Source organism: Agelaius tricolor, unplaced genomic scaffold (genome assembly GCF_023055355.1).
Source record: "Agelaius tricolor isolate 1412-34295 unplaced genomic scaffold, bAgeTri1.0.p SCAF_17, whole genome shotgun sequence".
NCBI lineage: Eukaryota > Metazoa > Chordata > Aves > Passeriformes > Icteridae > Agelaius > Agelaius tricolor.
In genome coordinates, this window is record NW_027269277.1 from 10,658,602 (window position 1) to 10,666,345 (window position 7,744).

The 7,744-nt window shown below is 37.1% G+C and overlaps 1 protein-coding gene across 1 annotated transcript in view; it reads right to left on the reverse strand.

Moving 5' to 3' along the window:
- The window catches only part of TENM1 (teneurin transmembrane protein 1), a 775,104-nt gene that overhangs the window by 647,437 nt on the left and 119,923 nt on the right, over window positions 1-7,744 (reverse strand). The window lies entirely within an intron of this gene.

The window sequence follows — 7,744 nt, forward strand, 5'->3', positions numbered from 1 at the left end:
CTTCCTTCAGGTTTAAACAGGTAAGTGTATTACTTTCTGTGAAAGAGGTAAGCATTTTCAGCTCCCTTTTTCATGATTTAAATGTCCAGCACACTGGCAGAAACAGTGAAAGTGAAAATACCTCAAATATAAATGTGAAGTTTCATTAAAATTATTGACAAGGTGCTTTTGCTTTCTATTCTTAACAAACTTTCTTACAATTTTAACTTTAGTTATTAAATTGTTTCCAAATTACATTTAACTATGTCTTGTTTTATAATTGCATTCCAAAGTATTTTATCTTTTAAAAAAGAACTAATCTCAGTTTTGTAAAAGATTATTCTACATTTGATAGATATTCACTGCACCATCAAGTACAGATCTCTTCAATGCAGACTGCTGAGAGCTATAATTTAAAAGCATTTCTTAATATTAATTTATGAATCATTACTATCTCTTAAATTGGGAAATATTTAGAAAATGCTATTCCTAGAACAGCTTTCATGAAAGCAAAGTTAGTGGTTATGGCTGGTTTTATTGTTGCAAAGGCTTTAATGCCTGGTGAGGTAATTCTCTCTTCTTGCTCTCAGTTACATATTTTCCAGAATTTTATGGCTGCACCAAGACCCAGTCTCTGCAGCAATGTTTGAAGAGTTCCTCCATGACAGATACTTAACAGGCTAAGTACTATTTTACCACTTTAATTAAGGCTGCAGTAAGATGCACTAAATAAATGCTCAGCCCAACCTCTAAATTTGAACCATACTATGAAGACATCTCTGAATTCAAACCATTCCCAAGCACAGGAACAGTTTTTTTTATTTTATAGCTTCATCAGCTTGGAGTTTGGGAATACAAAGTTTATGTCATAAAGACATTTAAAGAAGAAAGGCACTGAGGTTTCAGAATTACTGTGAGCTTCTAAAGCAGTGTTCAAATATTGCTTCAATGGATTCTGTCATTAGAATTTAGATCCTTGATGCTGAAAAAACCTAGAGGCTTATTTTCATGTTTGGTGCAACGAATTATGTGAGCTGCCTTAAAACACAGCAGTAATCAATCTAGGAAAGACACATATACCCCAAACAGTGCATGTGTCTAATCTGTGCACTGCCAGGCTTGACAATTCTCTTCTGCTGAGTTTGTATCACCTCCAAGAAATATAAAGTTACATGACAGTGTCAAATAAAGCAAACTAATGTAACATGATTGATCTCTGGTGCCAGGACAGCCAGACTCATGCCTGTGTCATTCCTAGGGCCAGACAAGAGACATTTCCTTTAACACTCAATAACATATTGTGTCTCTACAGCTGCTATAGTGTCTGCCTCATACAAATGCATACATTAGCTTTTTATAATACTGGTAAATCTCCCTGCATACAAAGGTTTTAATTACCCTACACCTCACTGGGATTGGAAGAAGAAGAAAAAAAAATTTGTTCTTCTCAATACAATCTTTTCTCTGAATGAAAACCACTGCCTGAAATAAGAGCAGCAGCACCCAAATCTGCCAATATTCAAAGTACTATTGGAGGTGATGGCTCTGCTGCACACAAGCACTGCAGTTTATCTGATACTGAGAGAGACTGAACATTCTTATATCAGATATGCTCTCTTGGCAGAGAGACACATCCCTGAATTTGAAGGCTAAAAATATCTATGCTGAAAGTGTCAGTCCATTCCCTCTTGTGGTGACTATCACTCTTACTATTCATTTCTCCCATTCTTTAAATTCTATTTTACATCACACCAATGTACATGTGTGCAGCATCACCGATATAAATGGAATTAATCAGCATTCAGCCTGATATGCTTGGCAGCAGTACTTTATTTTTCTAACTGTTCTAGTTTATTAGGCTTCCACACATCTCATTTGCAGGGAAGTATAAGAATGAGAGTAGAATCTTAACAATGGTATGTGTTTGGCAAGACCCTTAAAAAACAGATATATGCTATGACAATGCTCCTGTCCTGCATAATAATTAAAGAAAAGAAAGCACCCTGAGCCAGAGCACCTGTCCTGGTGGCTGCTGTGGTGTCTCTGACCTGTCCAGTGGGTGAAGCTGTCACAGGGGCAGGGAACCCTGCCTGCTCCCCCTGTATTGACCCAGAACCCACAACTGTGGGACTGGGGTGATTACTGGGTACAAATTGTCTCCAATTTCAGCACTGCCAGGGATGAAAAACCCCATATAATACCAGCCAAACAGCCAGACACTGCAGTGCTCTATTATTTGTTCTCATGATTACTCTTGTTCTGCCAGTGTTGGCTCCTGACAGGCAGTCAGAGACATCCTGTGCTGCAGAGAGGGCACTTGGACAGCACAGTCCAAGCAAGGCCTGGTCAGACATGCCCAAACTGCAGGGAGCATCAGTGCCCCAAGGATGAGGGGGAAAGGCTCAGAAACTGGCACGTGCTGAACCCCAGAGGTGCCTGGCAGCTGGGGCAGGGAGACAAAACTCTGCTCTCAGCAGAAGGTTTACTGATGTGATGGTTTTTGTTCTCACTTGTTGCTGCCACAGCTGGGGCTCAGCAATTGCCTCCCTCACCTTATAACTCCACACCTTCTAAGCTCATCCTGACTCAGAAGATTCATTGCTCCTCTTGCAGATTTAGCATTAAAAACAAAAACAAAAAAAAGGTGGTATAATATTTGGACATATTAAATATCAAAACAGCAAAGACAGGAGAGAAAAATCAATTTATAGACAAATTACAATCAATTCACTAAGTGGGAGGTCTCAAGCTTGCCAAACTAATAATAGGCCCCAGTTCAAGATCTTTTGTTCTATAATTGCACTTGGAAACTTTTTCTGATTACTCAAATAGACATAAGCACAACTTAAACACCCTGGTTTATGGTTTCCACAGGGGCAATAAGTCCAATATTTAAGCTTTTTGTCCCCCAGAATAAGGACTGAGAGGTCAAGTTTTCTAAATTGCCTCCTTTTTTTATGCTACCCCTTAAAAAGAATTAGAGTTGCCTTTTTCTGTAATTCTAAGAATTATTAGAAATAAACTTTGGACATATATTTGTATATAAAATATTTACTTTCCCTTTTGTTTGAATGTTTTGTCTAGTAATAATCCATTATGAAAGAGACAAATGTAATCAAAGAAGAAATCTCTTTACAGTACATTATTCTTGCTCACTAAGTTTTTAGGATGCTTTAGATAATGAAAATTTTATGTGGAGAATGCAATAATTCATATAGTGTTTTTAGAAGCATTTTTGTATCTTTACACAATTAAAAAAATAAAATTTATTTTAGGGTTTACTTTTGCTAAAGTTGTAATGCTTATGACAGAGATTTCTAGATTAGACAATAGTACAGGGTTGATTTTATTACTCTTCCAGTCTCTTTAAAAAAGAGAAGGTGTTTTTGAAAGTTTGAGGAATTGTACTCTAAAACTTATCATGATCAAAGCTGAAAAGTGGCATTACATGTGTTTAATAAACCAGTGTTAAAGGAAGGTAGAAGGAACCCTGAGAAAAATAGTAAATGTCATGTAGGCTCAAAAAATTCCCATTTCAGCCTGCAATGATGCTCATCTGTGTTATTGCCTGTTAAAAGAGTTACACAAACAAAGCACAGCCAGCCCTGCTGTATTTCCTTCTGAGCCTTACCAAATTACCAACACACATTATTCTCTGTACACATGCAAGGCAGACTGCACTCTTTTTTTTTTCCCCAAAATCCAGCCTTTTGGTCCTTTATCCTTAAAATAAATATGAGAAGAAGGATCTTACATGTGTTGTGTCTTAACCATAAGTCCTCACATTTTTCCAAGGCATAATGACTCAGAATTTCTGAAGATACTTGTGACATGCATTTCCAACACTAGAGTGTGAGCTGTAGCAGCTTCTACTTCTAAAGAATTTATCAGAAAATGTAGTGGCAAACTCTGCTGCTCTACAAACTACAAATTTGTCTTAAGAACACTTTTAAAAGATTGCAAATAACATTTTCTTTGTACATTGCAATGGCAAGTGGTTAAACTGCAATTTATAAAATGTCACACCAGTCTTTAATCCCCTGATCTCCCAAGTATTAGCATTTGATCTGTATTGCAAATAGTACAGGTCCATTTTTCCTTTGGCACGTGGCTACAAGCAGTTGGAGGTTAAGTGCCAAGACCAAAATGTACATTTTTCTCTGCTTCCAAACAGTGCAAACTGCATCATTTGACTGAATTCTGAGGGGATACCATCAGTACTGAAGTGTTACAAGAGTCAAATGTGGCTGAATTCACAAAATACTCTCATCTACCTCATTATCCCCAGCAAGTCCTATAAATTGTCTGTTGCTGGAAGGTACTTATTGAAACAATATCAACCACAGGTAGCATGTCTCCTGAATACAAATAACTTTCCTGTAGAGAATGTAAATAACTTTTTTTCAAGAGAAACTAAGCAAACTTGCACTTAAATAGGCTGTTGGTCTGCCCACTTTATCAATCAGAGACCTTACTTTGAAATAGAATCAACAGGACTTCTTTTTCTTACTTTTTAAACTGTATTACCCTGCAATCCACTAGACTTTTCTGAGAAAAAAAATCACTGAAAATAATCTAAATAAACTGAGTGAGTACAGGGGAGAGATGGTTAACACAGCCAGCTCTGATCTCCATGGAGTATTCAGTTAGATCCAATCACCAAAGGGTCTTAAATTAAGCTGACATAAGATAAGAGGGAAGGTCCTCACAGGGATAACTAACTGAAAGATCAAGAAGAAAGAGCTGCAATAAATAGTCCATTTTCTCAGAGAAGGGAAGGTACGAGTGGAATCCCACAGGGATCTTTGCTAAGGCCTCAGCTGCTCAACACATTCAGGAATGATCAGGAGAAGAGAATGGAAAGGAGATTGAGTTTGCTACTGGAGACAAGTTTTTCAGAGGAGAAAAGCCAATAGTGGACTGAAAAAAAGGGAAACTTGCAGAAAGACTCCATGGCACTGAGTGATTGAGGATAAAATGGCAGATGACATTGGAACCAAACAAATGTAAAGTAATGAACTTGGCAAAAAGAAAAAAACCAACCAAACAAAACAAAAAACCAAAATCCCACACAAACAAAACCCCAGTTTGAAATTTATGTACTTAGGAATTGATTCTGAGAGAACTATTGCCAGAGGCAACAGAGATCTTAGGTTAAAATCACAGCCTTATGATACAGCAGTTCAGTGACTTCAGAATTATAATCACAGGAAAACCTGGAAGTGTAATGCTTCTGTGTAAAGTTTGCATTGTGTCCACATCACAATTGTTATGTGGTCCTTTCATCTGAGAAAAAGCATTTGAGTAGAATTTGAAATAGAACTTGACAAAAATGCTTAAAGGTAACCAAGTAACTTCCACAGAAAGAAGATATTTACAGACTAGCACTCCCAAACTAGAAAAACATCAAACAAGAGCCAACTAAAAATCATGACAACTGTGAAAAAGGTGAAGGAAGAATTAGAAACCCTGAAATACAAATTCACAGGTGGAGGTTCAAATCAAAATCAGGCAGGCACCACTTCACTTAATGAAAACTGTGGTTCCTATGGACTATGGAACTCCCTGACATAAGATATAGAATGAATGCTAAAAACAGGCATGAATTCACAAACTTTGAAAAATATTAATAAAACAAAAATCTTACAGGCTCTTAGACCAAAAAACCTACCCTGGACTCAAGTGGTCCTTTTTCCTCAGATGCCATGAAAATACCACAAAGTGTCACCTTCTCCCATGTCTGAGCTGGATCCCAAAGCAGGGGGGCCCTTGGTCTGACCAGTTTTGGGGATTTCCATGGGCTGCCAGCACCATGTCCCAAAAAGCATTGCAGAATCCCAAGGAAAACCATTTCCAAATCCTCTCTCAGCAGGACTAATCCAGAGCGTGCAATGCTAACCAAGCAGTCTGTCTATCTTCAGCAATTCTCCTGAGCTTTGGGTTTTAAAAGACTTTTCTAGAAACAAACATTTTCTTTTTGGAGAACAGATTTCCATTCTGGTGAGAAAAAGTATTTCAAATGAGGAAGAAATAATAATTATATGCATATTAATAACTTCACAGTTATCTGTGTGTTCAAAAGTCCTTTGTAAGGGAAAGGAAGATTAATCATCTGTTCTGCAGAGCAGGAAAAAATGGCAGAGCAAGCTGCACATGAACCCAGACTCAAATGCTGGTTCAGTGTTCTGTAAATTGGGCAATGCAGTCTCCTTGGATATACAGGAAAACCTCAGTGAGAGTTAGAACAGAGATTTTATTCCATACGTTATAATAAAAGGTGTGTTTTCCTGAATTCAAAATTATTTATTCTCCAGTCTTAGAGCTAGTTTGAGCTGCAAGAAAAGCGTCATAAAAGCATGTTGTAAAAAAATAGAGGAAAAAATAGGAATGCTGCACCTCAGTTCATCTATGCTACTAACTATAATGAATTCAAGAATTTTTAATTATAATTCCTAGCAAATTGGAATTTCCTGTTTACAAAAACACTGTGGGTTTTTCTTTCTTTCTTCATGAGCTGTACTCAAAACATTTTTTTATCTTGCAATTCTACAAAGAGAAAACAAAAGCTGCAGTCTTACAAAATAAAAATGTATTTCAGCTTGAAGATTGACCTACACGCTCTGTATAAGGCTTTTAAAATCCTATCAAATGCATTTTAGTTTTTGGAGCCCTGTTTTGATCTGCTATCTGTGACCTAGAACTAAAATCTGTAAAACAGTTAACAGAGTGGGGGGGTTTTAGGTTGTTGGGGTTTTTTGGTTGGTTGGGTTTTGTGTTTTACTTTTAATTCAAAACAAAATCACATAATTGCACTTAATGGGTTTAGGATTGCTTATCCTAATATTGAGAATTGGTCATCTACCCAACTGTATCTTAAACAGCCTGTTCTCTTTACTGAAAAAGATTATGCTGATAAACAGAAATGCAGGACAACTTTGATCATCCATCTGTGCTGATCAGCTAAGACAACTTCACAGCAGTTGGTACTGAGGATCCAAAAATAACAACTGAAGTTGAACATTTTGGGCAATGGGTGAATGTAACTCAGTAAATACTGAGTTATGTATTTCTCCTCATCTCCCATTGCATGATTAGAAAAGTAAAATATTAAAATAAAAAAATCTATGTCCTAGCTGTGGCATTTAAGGGCTGTGGTTTGCTATAAAGGGCTGATAACATTCTTCAACTTTTGTTTAATGTTATCTTTTACAAGGGGCCAAAAACATTCAACCCAGTCCAGAACAGGAAAAATCTCCCCTCCCAGACTATGAATTTTAATTCACTCTGTCCATCATATCATTGAACATTTAGATTCTTGACTTTAGGCTTCAGGCAATAGCTATTCAATTATTTTCAGTAGCATTTCTAACTTCCCTACTCTGCTTTTACAAGAGCACATTCAGTAACTTGTATACTAGAAGTCCTGAACAAAAAATCCCAAATTTTGCATCAAAGTCATGCTTGGGATAACATAAAAGTAATGGAATCTATAATGAGGAATGAGCTGAAATTCAAATATTTAACAGCTAAATGCCTCTGGCTACCCAACACACACCCAATGCACCAAGCCTGTAGGAACAGTAGGGGAATAGGCAATGAAATTTTGATGTTTAAAGACCAGTACCTTCAAAGCCATAGCAAAAAAATAACTGGGAGCTAAGCACAAACAGCCGAGATGCCAAAAAGCTTCCTTAACTTTGCAAGCTGCACTAAGTCCCAGGTAATGGCAAGAAGGAGCTCATTACCAGGCAGGCTGTGCTCAGAT